Source organism: Schistocerca gregaria, chromosome X (assembly GCF_023897955.1).
Source record: "Schistocerca gregaria isolate iqSchGreg1 chromosome X, iqSchGreg1.2, whole genome shotgun sequence".
Taxonomy (NCBI): Eukaryota; Metazoa; Arthropoda; class Insecta; order Orthoptera; family Acrididae; genus Schistocerca; species Schistocerca gregaria.
Window position 1 is genome coordinate 563,912,628 of NC_064931.1, and position 18,361 is coordinate 563,930,988.

The 18,361-nt window shown below is 42.7% G+C and overlaps 1 protein-coding gene across 1 annotated transcript in view; it reads right to left on the reverse strand.

The window, feature by feature from the left end:
- Positions 1 to 18,361, reverse strand: part of LOC126298986 (protein let-756) — a 735,285-nt gene that overhangs the window by 437,627 nt on the left and 279,297 nt on the right. The gene's annotated exons all lie outside the window — the stretch shown is intronic.

Sequence of the window (18,361 nt, forward strand, 5' to 3'; positions counted from 1 at the left end):
TTGCTGGCTAGGCAATCGCTGCCGGAACGAGGTCGTGCTGACCCAACAAGCTGCGCTTTTTATTGGCATACGTAATTTTGACTAGGACGGTAAAAGGAAATAAATGCTGTTGGGAACACATCGCTGAGTATTCAGAAATGTTGTCACGTGGCCCGTAGTCTCTAGACGGAAGCCCACTTCAGAGAAGAGCCTTCGGCGCTTGCAAACAGATTTCTAAGCCCAGCCAGAACAGGGGGCGCTGAACTCATGTTCTACGTGAGGCTGCAGTCCACGTCCCCGTTTCTGGTAGGACAGGTAGAGAAAGAAAAGGGCTAACAAAGCACGAGAGAATCTCAGGTGTAATTTTAAAAACGTTTTGTCGTACTATCTATGTCACGACTGGTGTTCGACGTCAGTCTGAACCTACACGACAGAAATTCAGCTTCTGGAGTTGAAGTTCCAAAAGTGATAATTGATTACAAGTAGATCAAAGAGTTTTTATGGACGTAGATATTCGGTGTGCACATCAGCTGCAAGGTATTACAGTGCTTTGGATCGGCGTCTTCTGCATCGTATTTGCACGCGAATGTAGCATCGTTATCTCGAAGACAAAAGCGAAAAACTAATTTATTGGTTGTTAGCGCAGTTCACTGTATATGGTGGCTCACGTGTTCGCAAACCGGAGATCAAGCGAATTGCCATTGTGGTCAACGGGGCGGGATTAACGTCTCCATTCCACCATCCTGATTTAGGTTTTCTGTGATGACTCAAATCATTTGACGCTGCGATCAATTTTCTTCTCAGCCTTGGCCAAATGATCTTGTGCTTTGACACTAATAACTTCGACGTCGATAGAACGTTAAACTCTTTCTGGAAAATGCTAGGGTAGCATATGCATCTAATTCAGACACGGTTTGAATTTCTTTTTCTTTGTATGTCTGACAACGTAGAGACCGTATATATGTCATGTAAAGAACATTAGGAGTTAATTGTGAGTAAAGCTGAGAAATGAATCCGGCCTTGAGTAATTTACGTCTCTGTGGCATCTATAAGCTTGTGAAGGTTATTTCTAATATGGGGTTAGCTCGTGAGCTGTGCGACTGTGCCGTAGGACAAACGACGGTTCGCCTCAGAAAATACCTGTGTACAGTCACTGAACATTCAGATAACGGCACCCTGATAACGTCATTCGTACCTGGATATATGTTATTTGAAACGTTGAAATATCTGTTTATGCAGTTTCTATTGTACTCTTCTCCTTCAGGAGAAGTTGGTTATTCGAATTGCGTAGATGAATGCGCTGATGCTAACTGCTACAAAACTATGTGTCGTCGTCGCTTTCGAAACAACTCCTCTCTTATATAACCGGATCTCTGGAGTGCATGCGATCACGGCATTGTATTCCTCTTCCTTCCGTAAAAGTTCTGCAGTTAACAATGACTCATGTTTCCTGAAGATGATTTACCTACCAAGTGTGTTTGTTGCAGACCGTCGACGTACATCCTTTCCGAATTTTGAATGAGACGATTGTGCATTCCCTTACTGTACTAATGGAGGTGGAGGACCATAAGCCAATAAAAACAGTCCGTGACATGACGCCTCAAACCGTGCGGCCACTCCGCGCGGCAAACGGTGGTGCAAACTGGTATTTTTATTACTTATAAATATTTCCCATGGGTGAAAAAATCCTCACAATAATGCCAAAATATTAGGTATTTTTCACGGCCTAACGCCAAACGATACCGTAATTTAATCTCTTACATTTTTCTTCTTTTCGTTTTTCCCCCGTCTCCCGTGCTTCAACTTACTATCCTCAGAAAGTATTTCTGTCGACCACATCTTCAGGCTTTTCCATCGGAAAATTCAACGATCGATTTATTCAAATGGGTAGGCAGAACTAGTTCGTGCTGACTGAAAACTGCACATGGATATTTCCTGGTTTTCCTCTTTTCTTACTTCATATTTCTTTGCTGGATGCCTGTTTACTTTAATCAAATCCTACAACTCCTTTGATGAATTTGTGCTCTTTTTTGGTAAAGCATCATACGGTCCTTTACTGGACTACAAAAGCTTATAGGCCTAGGACTACTGCCTTTAGAATGATTTCATTATGGCGTTCCTTTACGTTTCATGAGAGGAAATTTCGGCAGTAGATCCTTCGTAATGTTCAGCTGATTTGAGCTTTCCGTAATTTTCCCCCAAGTTATTCTGTGTTCACTCCATTTTTTCTGATGAGCTACTCGATGTGGTCTGTTTATTATGTTGTTTCCGAAAGTTTCAGAAGTTTTGGCAAGAGGTTATTACCGTTATTATTATTATTACTGCTACTGGAATTGTTAATATTCATGGACCTAAATGTAAATTTCACCTAAATCTTAGCCTTGGTCTCAATGTTATTATTGTTTGCTACTTTTCCTTTCCTTAAACATTTGTACTAATAGACATATGAATGCGTCACAAGAAACCAAAGAGAAATTTGGAAAGGAAGTTGAAGTTCAGGGAGATGAAATAAACAGTTTGACGTTTGCCGATGACCCTGTAAATCTATCAGAGATGGCAAAGGACTTGGAAGATCAACTGAACGCAATTTATAGTGTCTTAATATAGATTTTAAGAAGAACACCAACAAAGGTAAATCAAGGTAGGCCTAATGGGGTGTAGTCCAATCAAATTAGGCGATGCCGACGGAATTTGATTATAATAGTCAGTAAAAGTAGGAGTTTTGCTGTAATGGTAGCGAAATAACTGACGATACCGAAGTAGAGAGAATATGAAATGCTTATTGATAATAACAAGAAATGTGTTCCCGAAAAGTGTACTTTAGTGTGTTAACATCTAACATAAATTTCAGAGTCAGAAAATATTTTCCGAAAATATCTCTGTGGAGTGTAGCCTTGTACGGCAGTGAAAGTGGACAGTATGCAGCTTAACAAGAAGAGGACAGACTTTTAGATGTTGTGCTGAAGATTAAATAGATAGATCGCAAGACTGATGATGTACTAAACCGAAATGAGGAGAACAGAAGTTTATGGCACAACTTCATTAAAGGAATGGATCGACTGATACAACAAATCTTGAGGCTTCATAGAAGACATAGAAGAATTGCCAATTTGGTAATGAAGGGAAGTGTGCGTGTGGGGAATAAGAAGAGGTGGGGGGAGTGATGGGAATGTAGAGAGAGACCAAAGCTTGACATTCAGCCAGCAGGTTCAAGTGTATGTAGGTCACAGTAGTTATACAGAGATGAAGAGACTTGCACTGTATAGACGAGCGTGTTGGAGAGCTGCATGAAACCAGTCTGCGCACTGAATACCAAACCGAATGCGTCACGCCAGGTAATATACGTACATAAAAGTGTAGTGCACGGTGGCAGAAACGTTGCTGTATATCGGCGAGCTGCGTGCGGGAAGTGCGGCGGCAGCGGGTGCACAGGTGGCGAGGTAATAGTCGCACTTCCGCCGCCTTTGTGGGCCGGCCCGACTCGAGTGTTTCCCTGCCCCACTCGGCCCATCCCCGAGGATCGCCGATAAGCGCCTGCAAATACCGCCTGCCATTCTTCCTTTGTCCAGGCCTGCCGGCGGAATCCAAAGTGGATCCGCGTCTTTCAGAGCAGCTTTCCCGGCATCGGCCAATCGACGGTCGCTTTCTGCGTCAACACTCGGCGAACTTCTAGCTTACATGCGAAGCAAATCGCTTACGAGATTATCGTCGGAGCTATCTAGTGCCGTGTGAGGTCCCTACAACATGGGACAGTAGGTAGAGGCCAGTCTGCTATGCAAGGAGGACAGCTCCGCCTAAGACCGGTTTGCTTCTTCTGTCAGAGCGTCACGAAACGTGCTGACTGAACTGAAACGACACATTATTGTCCCGCTAAGAACCAGTAGAGAAATGTCTATATCGGTATAAATTTTGTGTCAACAGACACTCCAATCCGTGCAAAGTCCGTGTGTCTCTGAAGTAAAAGCGGCAACGGCATTATTCCTGCAGCTATTCGAAGTATAAATATAAAATATCCACTTAGGCTGTTATTTATTTGAACTTTTTCTTCGTTTCACATGAATTTCTGTTTTTTTAAGCCATTATCCAGCTTTTAGGTAGAAAATGATGCCATACGTATAAAAATTGCAACGTATTCACATTAGTTAGTTTGTGCAGCACTAACTCTCGAAACATCAAGAATACTTCAGTTCATTCTCGTATAACAAGCCAGTATAGACGGTTACCAAGTCAAGGCGTGCCCTCTCCTTCAGTCCACCAACTAACTGCCCAAACATCAAGAACAGCTAAATTTGTAAACTAAAACGATTAGAAGCATAATGTTAATACGCTGTCATTTTATAAGCACAGCACCCTTTTCTGACTATCAATAAAAATACAGTTTTCAGCACCTCAATCATTTACTATACTTAGGAGGCGGTATCTCCTAACTTGGTAACAGTCGATACCAGTTTATCAAACGGAAATCTACAGTTTAACGTGAAATACGAACCGCGAGCAGGTTGGCATTTTACAGACAAACGAAGTGTTGGTAAGGGTGAATGTTAGAAAAAAAATGCTGAAATCAACAGAGTCATACAATGCAAGAGCGTTGGTTAAAATCTGGCCCTTAAAAGCGACCGCGTGAAGCTAAGTGAATAAAATCGAAGGCTCGTATGCAGGTCGTTTTACTAACCAGGCGCTTCTACGTGTTTCTACCAGTCAAATGAGGTGATGATGGGTGAGGAGAATTATATTGACAGTTTGTTGATATCACAGCAACCGACAAAGCTGGAAGCTCGACAAGACTGTTGACTTAGTTGAATGTCTTAATTTACGCCAATCATAGTAACGAAGCCCATCGTGAACTGTGACGAGTCGTATAGAAATTTTTCCTGAATTAGTGTACGTATGTGCACGTTGCTCTTTTTAAAATATCTGAGATTATCAGTGCAAAATATTATCTGCCTCTCGGAGATACAATGTGGCTTTCCTGCGTTCAGTCTGTAGCCATTTCACTGTGGCGTACATTTCAGTGATAAAGGTATGTAATTATTTTGATCTAGAACTATGATGTCCTTATCGATTTGCAAATTCTAAAGGTGGCAGGGGTAAAATACAGGGAGCGAAAGGCTATTTATAATTTGTACAGAAACCAGATGGCAGTAATAAGAGTCGAGGGGCATGAAAGGGAAGCAGTGGTTGGGAAAGGAGTGAGACAGGGTTGTAGCCTCTCCCCGATGTTATTCAATCTGTATATTGAGCAAGCAGTAAAGGAAACAAAAGAAAAATTTGGAGTAGGTATTAAAATTCATGGAGACGAAGTAAAAACTTTGAGGTTCGCCGATGACATTGTAATTCTGTCAGAGACGGCAAAGGACTTGGAAGAGCAGTTGAACGGAATGGACAGTGTCTTGAAAGGAGGATATAAGATGAACATTAACAAAAGCAAAACGAGGATAATGGAATGTAGTCAAATTAAATCGGGTGATGCTGAGGGAATTAGATTAGGAAATGAGGCACTTAAAGTAGTAAAGGAGTTTTGCTATTTAGGAAGTAAAATAACTGATGATGGTCGAAGTAGAGAGGATATAAAATGTAGACTGGCAATGGCAAGGAAAGCGTTTCTGAAGAAGAGAAATTTGTTAACATCGAATATAGATTTATGTATCAGGAAGTCGTTTCTGAAAGTATTTGTTTGGAGTGTAGCCATGTATGGAAGTGAAACATGGACGATAACTAGTTTGGACAAGAAGAGAATAGAAGCTTTCGAAATGTGGCGCTACAGAAGAATACTGAAGATAAGGTGGATAGATCACGTAACTAATGAGGAGGTATTGAATAGGATTGGGGAGAAGAGAAGTTTGTGGCACAACTTGACTAGAAGAAGGGATCGGTTGGTAGGACATGTTTTGAGGCATCAAGGGATCACAAATTTAGCATTGGAGGGCAGCGTGGAGGGTAAAAATCGTAGAGGGAGACCGAGAGATGAGTACACCAAGCAGATTCAGAAGGATGTAGGTTGCAGTAGGTACTGGGAGATGAAGCAGCTTGCACAGGATAGAGTAGCATGGAGAGCTGCATCAAACCAGTCTCAGGACTGAAGACAACAACAACAAACAACGATTAATGAAATACCGGTAGTGTCGCGCAAATCGTGAGCTACGGATGTAGTCTCATGTGATAGGTGAAACCAGGCAATATTTGTTTAAGCTAAAAATGTATCATTGGCAAAGAGGCATGCTGACACATACTTCTGGACAGACGAATACGTAGAACGGCTACAGCCCTTCCAATAGCGTCAGCTTCTCGAAATAATATTCTAAGGCAATAAAAGGAAGCAGCAGTTTTATTTATTCATGTAATCACTTACAATTACTTTTGTTGGTGGCTAATATGTTTAGCTTTTAATTCCATAAAAAGTGTGCTAATAAGTAATTATGTTTGAAAATTGAGGTTATTCGATAGATTATCTCTACTTAAACTATGGTTTTGAACGTAGCCCAGTAGGTGTTGACGAAAATAACATACAGAAACAGAAGATCAACATGAATAGAACTAGCTTATTAAAACATAGTAGCCCGCATCTCGTGGTCGTGCGGTAGCGTTCTCGCTTCCCACGCCCGGGTTCGATTCCCGGCGGGGTCAGGGATTTACTCTGCCTCGTGATGGCTGGGTGTTGTGTGATGTCCTTAGGTTAGTTAGGTTTAAGTAGTTCTAAGTTCTAGGGGACTGATGACCATTGATGTTAAGTCCCATAGTGCTCAGAGCCATTTTGAAAACATAGTAGCTGTGTTCTTACAGAAAATATCTATATTATGAAGACGACTGTCTTTATACAGTTCCAACTCGAGTCCACTGAGCGTAATCACCTTAAACATTTGTTTACGACAGTGGTCAATTACGCCAACGTAGCTCAGAATCCAACATGTGTGGCTGCCATTCAGGGGAATCAGGTTCGATACGCAGTACCGTCATTGTTTTCTGTTCCGGCATAACGAGAAACGACGGCACGAAGTTAAAGAACGCAAGATCAGAGAAGGCTGTGAGAGGACGTCAGCCAATAATAGTTCGCTGACTAGGACCGCACCACAACAGCAGCGGCCTCTAGCCGAAGAGTATACAATCGCGGCCCCAGCCTCGGGGACAGTAGAAGACGGACATAAGTAGAGCTGGACTAGAAGAGAGCACTTGAAGAGCTGTTACTTATGCTCCATATCCATTAGTTCCATGGACATTCTGTGTAGCGAAAGACATTGATTATTTGCATGTCACCAATAGCTTGAGACACGACGTTGTAAATTAAAGTTAAGTATTGTCAATCTACTTTATTGTAATAAGAAAACATTAATGTGATTTGCTTGAATTGTTGTATAGCTATCCGAGAAAGCAGCATCCTTTAGGCACCCTATAAGGGATGAGTGGGCAGGACTCCACATTTTATTTGACGGGAAGATAGCAACTCTTCAATTATACCTCTTGAGGACAACTAAGAAGCCACTTGTAGAGGAAGCAGCCGCGGCAATATCAAAAACCAGCATCAAAGATAGGGAGAGTTGTTTGCTTGTGACTTAACCCTTCAGTACCGCCGTCCAGGAGCGTCACTGGCTGTAGGATAATTTCATCATTGTAGTAGGGGACCGTGATCTGGAAGATAACGTGCGACCTTTACCCGCCATTCTGTCATAGTAGTGCAACCGAATGTGCGGGATTGTATAAATTTTCTGGCGGAGATGTTTGCCAGCAGCTGAAGCTCGTATTTAACGAAAGTGCCCACAGCAGGGGATCTGATCACTAAATTTCCACGCTGAATGGAGCGGCTGTCTCGCTTTATATGCAGTCTAAATGGCCACGCAAACTGTTGCGTAATGTGGTTCGCCCTTCCGCAGGGACGAATTGTTGTTTCGGCGACAGTTTATGCACCGCCTCTGCCCACGGCCGTCGCAGTAAATCTCGCGATGATTCGGGTGGCCTGAGCCACAGGTGCCTTACCAGATAGTATCGCCTCCTGCACCACTAACTACAAAGCTTCTCCCTAAACTGCCTCGCACACGCTTATCCTATTTCCACGACATGGTCATACACAAAAGCTGCTAATGGAGTTTCATGTACGCCGTACGGAGTGGAAGACATCACTCAGAGACGATGGTTATTCATATGCGAAAGCCGATAAAGGACAAGAACAGCTGCTAGTGTTTCATATACATCAAAATTGTGTATCAGAAGTGTTCAAGAAACGTAGAAGAACATATTTTGAAGGAAGCCGACGTTTTTCTCGAGAAACTCGTTTTGGTAAATTTAGAAAATCGTTATTCGGGAGAGATTTTGCAGCATTTTTATTGCCTCCATCGGATATCTCGCGGAGGGATAATGAGAATCAGATAAGAGAGATTGTAATACGTACAGAGGCGTACAGTCAGAGTTTATCGATCGTTCAGTTAGTGAATGGAACAGAACTAAGAGTGGGTAGTGATTCAAAACGCCCTCCACCATGCATTGAAAGTGGCTTGCGGGGTACTTTATAGGTGCAGACGTTGAAATTCAAATATTCGTGTTTGGATCTCTAGTCAGCTACTACTTAACGTTACGATCGTCCTTCCCAAAGTTTTGTACTTTTAAAAACTCACGATTCTGTTTCCACTCTAAACAGAAAATCCCTCACATTGAAATGGATGAGAAGGCGTGTGGGCTACAGAAACACGAGGTCACGCAACGGCCAATAGGATAATTTCGGATAAAGAGCTGTAATGTTCACACCAGCTGTTGGGTTGGTGATTGCTTCACCTCGGTAAAGAATTTCTTAACCCTTTCGTGGTTGATGGACACATATGTCCCATTAAAGTAATATGCAGTTTTCAACGTTGGGACGTCTACATCTCTTCGATCTAGTGCTAGGATGCAGAGAGATGCTTTCGAAAACTGGAGCAATAAAATGGGGTAGCGTGTGTTTATAAGTGGCACAGTGAGTTGGTTTCACTTAAATCAAATGGAATTACCATCTTCTCCATTCCAAGAACGTTTGACTCTGTTTACTTATACATCACAGACATTGTTATGAAACATTACAACACACCTCAGTAATTCTGCTGGCTTTCACATAATTTGTAAGTAGTGGGACGCATATGCCCCAGAAAACATCATGGAGTATAGAAAACGTTGGTGTGTATTACATCAAAGCCATTTTCAAATATTACACGTTTTTCACTGTCAGGAGGATAAATGCGTTTTGGTACGGACTTGTTAGACTTATTTCCATAATCGCCATACCGATTAACCCATTCTGAAATTGAAAATGTAACTATGAAAAATCCTAGGTTCACATGAAAACATGCATCTAGTTAGGTTCATGCTATACATGTGTAACACTTCAACGATTTTCAAAATCGGTTGGTCTAATTTTTTTTGTAGTGAAAATGTGTTATTTATCACAAAGGAAGACAGTTTTTTAGCTTTTATTTTTCAGATATATGTGAAATTAAGTTTAATCACGAAATGGATACTTCCTCGTAAGACTTTTGAGCATGAACAAAGACGTGTGTTTTCTCTGAAGTATCATTGCACCCACGATATGAACGACAGGCACGAGAACCATAGGCTACCAAGGTGAAAGTTATGTATACGACTCTTTTAAGAGAGAAAGTAGTGCTAAGACGGATTATCAGATTTTAACTGAAACTTTGGAAATCCATTTTGACCTTAAGACTATAATTAATTGTAAATAATACTCGTTACATGAAACAGAGAAGATACATTCTTAAAAACTATTATTATAATGTAGCTAAGGTGTACCATACAACGGAAGGGCCGGCCGCGGTGGTCTAGCGGTTAAGGCGCTCAGTCCGGAACCGCGCGACTGCTACGGTCGCAGGTTCGAATCCTGCCTCGGGCATGGATGTGTGTGATGTCCTTAGGTTAGTTAGGTTTAAGTAATTCTAGGTTCTAGGGGACTGATGACCACAGCAGTTAAGTCCCATAGTGCTCAGAGCCATTTGAACCATTTGAACAGCGGAAGGAATCCTCATAAATACTCAAGCATATTAAATATTAATAAAGGCTTAATCCTCAAGGAAGGGGTTTGAAGTAAGTGCATCAGACTGTAGTGAGAGTATTCATAACTTTCTCATACAGTGTGTAAAGGAATTAATTTTCAATTCAGTATCTAAATTTTCGAACCGAAGGCTACTTGAAAGAGAAGACAAATATGAAAAATAAAAATATAAAAATCAGTATTATAATGAAGCACATTGTGTGGTCGTGAAACTTCTGGGTTCTTGAAGAAGTCAGCATTACAATGAAGCATGTGTTGTGGTCAAGAAACATTTGAGTTCGCCAGAAAAATATTCGCAAGGCTTCACCGTAGATACGTATAAACTGTTTCACGTTTTTAAACAACGCTTGTAGCATATCGCTTCTTGTATTGTGCATGAAGATGCAACCGTGCAGTCAGCTATCTTAGCACTCTCCTTCCGGCTTTTCTGCCTCCACTGGTCAAAAAAGCGTTGTGCCTCGTGCGCTTCCTCCATTGTCACAATCACGTCGTAGGAAGATTCTGGCATGCTCGGACTTGGTAAGCTATATGCCTTCATGTTATACTCTTCCGAGTCTTTCAACATAGCGTTGTAAGCACCCATGTTTTAATGTCAAGAAACTACGATCACACACTAAAAATCTCTTTACAAGCATTGAGGAACACGTCTCCCAGCTACTTCTCCATTCTCTGCTTTTGATTGGCAGTTGGATAAAATGTTCCTGCGAAGCTTAGCATTAACTACTGCTCTGCGTTCGGAAGTCATATCAGAATCGCGCATTATTAATACAATACTGACAATCACAGCTTACATTTCATCAAACGTTCTGGGAGACTTCACCGACAATGGAGATTCGTAATAGGATTTTCATTTTCCGTTTTCTTCGTAATTCATAATTTTCACACATTTCTGTTCCCCTTTACAGTGCGATGTGCAAGTTTTGTTAGATATATACAGAGGTTTCAACATAAATTTCAGCACTAGAATATTAGTGAAGGTTCTGAACCGAAATATATTTAATCAGTGACGCTGACTGAATCAAAAGGCAAACGGCTGATAGAAACAAAACTGGATTTTCAGCAAAACTTACAGCAAGAGTTATGTGGCAAGAAACTGAGGAATCGTGGCCAAGAGGCGCAGCATCTTCCCGCGGCACACTGCTATCGCTGCCGTCATCTTGAAACATGCCGCGACAGGTTTCCCGAATAAAAGTATTCCCATATTTTAACTTTGTCCTTGCCCTCTAATCTACACTCTGACAAAAATTACCGATCGTTGCGGGGCAATTTCTGCGTCAGTGGAAACAGCTGCTTAAAATACGTTCCTGACAAATTGACGTGAAATATTGTACGACGTGTAACAGTGACACAGTAATGTCATTTTGGAAGTTGATGGTCCTGTTGCCTTGTAAATATAAGGTCAGCCTGGAAATTCACGCAGACGCATCCCATGGTCGTCGCCAACTTTAACCGGTTTTACCCACATGTTTCTGTATAAGTTTTCTTGAACTGTTTAGTCTTTTTGAAGTGTTACCGGCTTATTTTATTGCAGCCATTGTTAACCCTAGAAAAGTGTGAATTTCGACGATTTACAAGTGTATTCATGTAACGATTATCAACAGCACACTCTTATGTGAGTGCCCATACTTTTCATGATGAATGGTACATATTGGCTGTACTATTAAACAAGCTAATATGCACTGTGTGTTTCATCAGCACATGCTCTTTAACCGATGTGTATCAATGTGTTTCTTTCGCGCACACAAAATTCTGTCTTCTTTTTCACGAACTGAGCGTTCAGTGTCCACATCCCCAAAGCAAATAGTATCATCAGAATGATAGATACTGATTACTTACACGATCCAGCAAGTACAAACAACGATTTTAGCCTGAGGAACAGTTACCAGTATTTGAATACTGTATTTCTCTACGTACATAAAAATACATCTTGTGATTCATCGCCAGGAAACTGACGGAACGTCAAGAGGAATGCTTCGGAAAATCGGAATCAGTGGCTCCAAAAGAAACTTGTATATTGTCGACAAAACACAACACCCGCAAGGGTTGTATTTATTGAGTATAATATGTGTATATTAAGGGTTGAAAAGTTGTCAATTAATGCGCTGCTTTCATCGGATAATAAATGGCACTAAAGAGAACTGACAGTGTGCCCTCCGTATCATCTCTGCAGAAGACGACTGTTACGCTTCTAGAGAATGAATGGTAGTATCAACAGTCATTCTAAAACATAGTTATATCATTACGGTATGAGGGAATTACTGACACACAACTATCCATGTATCCAGACACCCTTCTGTAATGCGAAACTGAGAGGCGGGCGCGTCGGCATAAAAAGAGCCAGGGGATATTGCGTTGTCAGTAGAGAACCAGTAAGAGAAGAATGGGTCGATCAGAAGAGCTCAGTGACTTCGAATGTGAGCTAATCATTGGACGTCAATTAAGTAACAAATCCATCACCGACATTTCAACTCTTGTAAAACTGCCCAAGTCCACTGCTGGTGATGTGACTGTGGAGTGGAAACGTGAAGGGGCAACCACAGCTAAACTAAGACAACGCAGACCTCATGTATCGACAGACAGCGACATTCGAGCACTGCAGGAAGGTAGTTGTACAAAATTGGACAAAATCATCGGAAGGAAGAACTCGTAAGTTCTAGTGTTACCAGCAGTCCAGTTAGTGCAATGATTGTGTTAAAAAGAATGGGATATAATGGTCGAGTAGGTCCTCTTAAGCCACACATTTTTTAAGTCAGTGCTAAGTGACACTCGAGCTATTAAATAGAGCGAAGGCACTGGGAATGAGTGATTTGGAGTGATGAATCACGCTATACCGTGTGGCAATCCGATGAAAGAATTTGGGTTTGTCTACTGGTTGAGAACATTATTTGCCATAATGCATAGGGCCAACAGTGAAGTACGGAAGAGGCGGTGTTACGGTATGGGGGTATTTTTCGTCATTAGGGTGTGATCCGCTTACTGCTCTTAAGAAAACGCTAAATGAGAAAGGATATGAACGCTTGTACAGTATTGTGTATGTGTACAGTAGAGGAACAGTTCAGAGGCGATCAGTGTTTGGGCCGGCCATGGTGGCCGAGCGGTCCTAGGCGCTGCAGTCTGGAACTGCGCCACCGCTACGGTCGCAGGTTTGAATCCTGCCCCGTGTCCTTAGGTTAGTTAGGTTTAATTAGTTCTAAGTTCTAGGAGACTGATGACCTTTGAAGTTTAGGGGGGGTAGGACGTCAAACGGGACGACTTGGAGCAGGAGAGACCCCACAGGAGTTTTTAATTTCCAATGTCTCTAATTTTAAAAATAAATTCATAAAACTTTGTCAGAATGACCAGAAAGGATTCAGGATTTACACTTATAGTGGTGGAAGATCAAAAATATAAGAATATAATTTATTTTTTGCATTTGTATTTCACCTTTTTTTGACTTGCCATTGGCTGCATTTGTAGCTATAGGTACACTTTTGTTCATAAGTAAGGGAGATTCTTCGATGAATTTTGCACATCATACAAACCATACCTACAGATGTATGAAACTCTAGAATTTTCCAAATCTATTAAAAACTGTGGTAAAAATTGAAATAATTAACTATAAAATCTGAGTTTTTTTCTAAACATGAAGTTTAAAATGTAACAGCACATTCATTTTTTAATAATTAAATAATTTATAGAGTTTCATACACCTGTGAGTATCGTTTGTATGCTGTGCGAAATTCATCGAAGAATCTCTCTTACTTATGAAGGTACGTGTACCTATAGCAACAAACGTAGCCAATAAAAGTGAAGAAATGATGAACTTTTACGTGTAAAAAAATATTTTGTTATTTTTTTGAACTTCCATTGCTATGATTGTGAATCCTGAATCCTTCCCGGTCATGCTCACGACGTTTTATGAATTTATTCGTAAAAGTATAGACAGTGGAAATTAAAATGCCCTGTGGTGTCTCTCCTGCTCCAAGACGGCCCCCCTAAAGTCCCATAGTGCTCAGAGACATTAGAACCATTTTGATCAATGTTTGTATCATCATGGCAATCATAATTTAGCAGCATGTGTGTTAGATTGTTTTATGGACAACAATAATCCTGAAACCGACGAGCCTGCTCAGAGCCCTGGAATGAACCAATAGAATACTTTTTGGATGAATTAGAAGGTCGACTTCGCTGTAAACCTCAACGTCCACCATCACTACCTTATATGGTTTCAGCTCTTGAAGAATGGGCTACCATACCTCTACAGATGTTCGGTGACCATGAGGGAAGTGTCCCCAGCAGAGTAAAACCTGTCATAAGGCCGAAGGGTGGACACACCCAATATTAATGTCCACTACCATGTGATCAGGCCCCTTCTGATGGGATGGTGTAGACGTGCATCAGAATGAGACCACGAAGACGACAAAGGCTGCAAGGTCTGATTTTTCCTGTCGCGCTCGAGAATCAACCGCATCCAATCGGGATAAGGAAGATGTGGCCACATCTTGAAGAAGTGGTGTTGTTGTGTAAGAATTTCGTGTGACTGTGGTAGGAAGAACATACAATAAGGCATCCTGTGAAGAACCACCCCAATCGTGGTTTTAAAAGTGGTCTGAAAGACTTGCAGGGTGTGTCACCGACTGCTGCGATCTGGTTGTCAAATTTAAACACGATTCAGTAAATTGATTGAGAATGTGCACGTCTATGTTCTGCAGCGCCGTACAATGGTGACATAATAATCACAAAACAGTTCGGAGTCGTACAGCAGAGCAGAGCCTCGGAAGTGAGCACGTGAGAGGCGGGCGGGCGTTCGCAGAAGGAGGCTCGTTACGGCGGCGCCGCGGCGCGGCGCGGCCCGGCCGCTGGACGCCCCGGGCGACGGACGCTTGTCGCGCCGTATTTACTGCCCGCCATTGTCCGCCCTCGGCTCCGCGACTCTAAATCACCGCCCACAAAGGCGCGCTATCGCCTCTCCACAGATAGTCTCGAAATAGCCTCAAAACGGATGGCAGCCCGGAATTTCTACTACTTTTGTAAAACGACCTCGGAAGCTACAGCGCTGTTGACGTACGAGCCGCAAACTGTTTACAGCTTTAATTGAGTGTAGGACGCCAGATTCCACCCTCGGCGGACCAGCGCGACAACTGTGCAATCGGCAGGCACGATTAACATCTTTACGCTACATGTTGCCATTGTCCTCTCTTAACAAATCAGGCAGTTTCAAATTAGCGCACACTTCGCTGCAGAGTGACAATTCATTCTGGAAACAATTCCCTCAGGCTGTCGCTATGTCATGTCTCCGCACTATCGTTTCTTTCGTTAGGGGTAGTCCCAAAAAAGTCTGTGGACTTTGGAAAGGATGAGATATAGTGGCTGAAGTAAAGCTGTAAGGGCGGCTCGTTAGTCAATTTTTTTAAAATCTCATTTTGTTCGTTTTCGTTCGTTGTGTCTGCTCGGGGCGGACGTCGTAAAACATCCGTTTAAGTTCGTTGATGATCGATTAACTCAGTTTTTTTTATTAGAGAGGGCTGCTAACCCTCCGACCGAACATGCTGAGCTACCATGCCGGCAATGGTCGTGCTTCAGTGGCTCATCAGCACATACTAGGGATTTGTGAATAATAAAGTTTCCTGTTCAAAAGGTTCAAATGGCTCTGAGCACTATGGGACTTAACATCTATGGTCATCAGTCCCCTAGAACTTAGAACTACTTAAACCTAACTAACCTAAGGACAGCACACAACACCCAGCCATCACGAGGGTTTCCTGTTCCTCTTACTTCCTACACCCAACGGGTTCGATAGCCATGAGGGGGACATTGCGCCCCCCCCCCCCCCCCCCTTCCCAGCCAAACCCGCTGCGGTATCACCGCCAGACACCACACTTGCTAGGCGGTAGCCTTCAAATCGGCCGCGGTCCAACAGTATTTGTCGGACCCGCGTGTCGCCACTATCAGTGATTGCAAACCGAGCGCTGCCACACGGCAGGTCTAGTCTAGAGAGACTCCCTAGCACTCGCTCCAATTGTACGGCCGACTTTGCTAGCGATGGTTCACTGTCTACATACGCTCTCATTTACAGAGACGACAGTTTAGCATAGCCTTCAGCTACGTCATTTGCTACGACTTAGCAAGGCGCCATATTCAGCTACTATAATTACTTCAAGAATGTATTCTGGACAGATAATATTGTGAATCATGTACCGTCAAGAGCGACGTTCATCATTAATGGATTAAAGTTATGTATGAAACTAATTACGTCCGCTTTCTGAATTATCATTCCTTGCCATGTTTCAGACCTCACGTCAGTATAGTTCTTCCCTCCTCACGCCAGCCTGCCTGAGCTAAAACGCGTGCATTTCGGCCTCCACTCGTAACACGGTGTTGGCTCTTCTGCTAACATAGCACCCGCCGTTTCTTTTCTTTTTTTTAAAAAAATTGTCGGTAGAAAAACATCGATTGAGCACTCTCCTTCGAGTCCCGACTCGGCATACAGTTTTAATCTAGCCAGGAAGTTTCAGAGCAGCGCACACTTCGCTGCAGGGTGAAAATTGATTATTACGCCCGTTTCTTTGTTCATATACAGAACACACAAGTTGCTCCGCATCACTAAGCGATGTCGCCATTATGCAAGGTGGTCAAAAACAGTCTGAAAAGCTTGTAAAGGTATTGCAGGGTAGGTTGCGCTGAGAAATAATGTTTAAGAAAAAATTCGATAAGTTGCACCATTCTCGAGTTAATTAGCTATGAAAGTAACCAATCAGGCCGTAGCGGGCGCATATTCAAGCGACCCGTCGCATACAGTTAGTGTCACTTGTTCTCATAGCGTAGATGATAGCGCACGAGACTGTTCAGTCTTTGCCTCAGGTTAGATCCTTCTACGGTCCCATGTCCAATGTCTGTATCGCTCTCATGTTCGGTTTTACGAAACCAAACTAAGCACACGTTTGCGTCACTGTCTCTGGCGGGCTGCTTAAATTTGGGTGCGCAACAGCCTGACTGGCTAACATCAGTGATAACCGGGATCGCCGCTACTTAATCGGATTTTTTTATGGTATTAACAATTATTTCTCAGCACAATCTGCCCCGCAACATCCTTACAAGCTTTTTAAATTGTTTCTGGCTACCTTGTGCCCGTTCCCAGAAATCAGCTATGCAGAAGAAACAATAACATGAAATGCCGTTATTACATTATGGAACTTGTCTACAGTGTGTGTAGTACACATGTGGCTAGTCGGTAGGCGCTTATCCATCTTTGTCTTGTAGGCCGCTACGTAACTAGAGTACTTGGTACTGAGGCCGATCTTCGAGATTGCATCTGACCGACATCATTCCATTTTTTGTTTGATCATCTCTGCCTGGCGTGTTTATTCGTGTACTGAGATCAACACAACTTTGCAATGAAGTAAAAGGTACACGTTTCAATAATTTTTGTTTGTATGCTACAGTTCAAAGCATCGAAAACGCATAGACTAAAGCCACATTGCTTAAAACAGTAACGTGATTCCTTTCTCATTGTTTCATTGCCCACCAGTGCAAAGAGATAACACACGCACACACACACATACAAAACGGAAACTCTACTCTTTATCGAGGGGGTGTTGAAAAGTAACGCTAACGAATTTTTAATTGTGTTCTTACGATCGGTTGAGGTGTTATATGTCATGCATATTACTCGACCTACTTTCCCGCTTTGCTGACGCAAGTTGCAATTCTCTGCAGTTGGAGGGCTCGGAACTGTAGCATGTACCCTGGTGTGTAACGCAACTATGTACGTGCGTGAGAAACAGCGTGCTTTAGTCGAGCTTCGAACAATAGAAACATGTATCCACCAGAAATCCATAGAAGAATGAAAGCTGTGTACAGTGAGTACTGTATCGACATCAATAATCTGAGACGTGCTCGTAATGGAGGAAACGATAGTGCTAACCCCAGTAATCTGAATGTGGGTGACAGCTCGGAGCAGACTAGCGTGTACCGCAACCGATGAGACCCATCGGAGTCTAACTGATTAACTTGTCAGAGAAAGTCGTCGGAGAACACAGGCACAGCTCTCAGGCATGTGTGACATATCACAAGGGCATATACAGGCCATCATTGCAGGACTGGGGTACAGAAAACACATAAAACTGTGTGAACGGTGGGGCCTCGAATGCTTACTCCTGACATGAAACAGAGGAGACTGGACATGTGTCAATTGTCTCGCACCGTCTGGGTCTGACGAGTGCTGTTGGCAAATGGGGTGCACTAAGCCACTGTGAGGCCAATAATCAGTCAGAAAATGACCGGGAGAGCGGTGTGCTGACCACAAGCCCCTCCGTATCCACATCTGGTGACGCCTAAGGGCTGAGGATGTCACGGCTGCAGGTCGGTACCGTTGGGCCT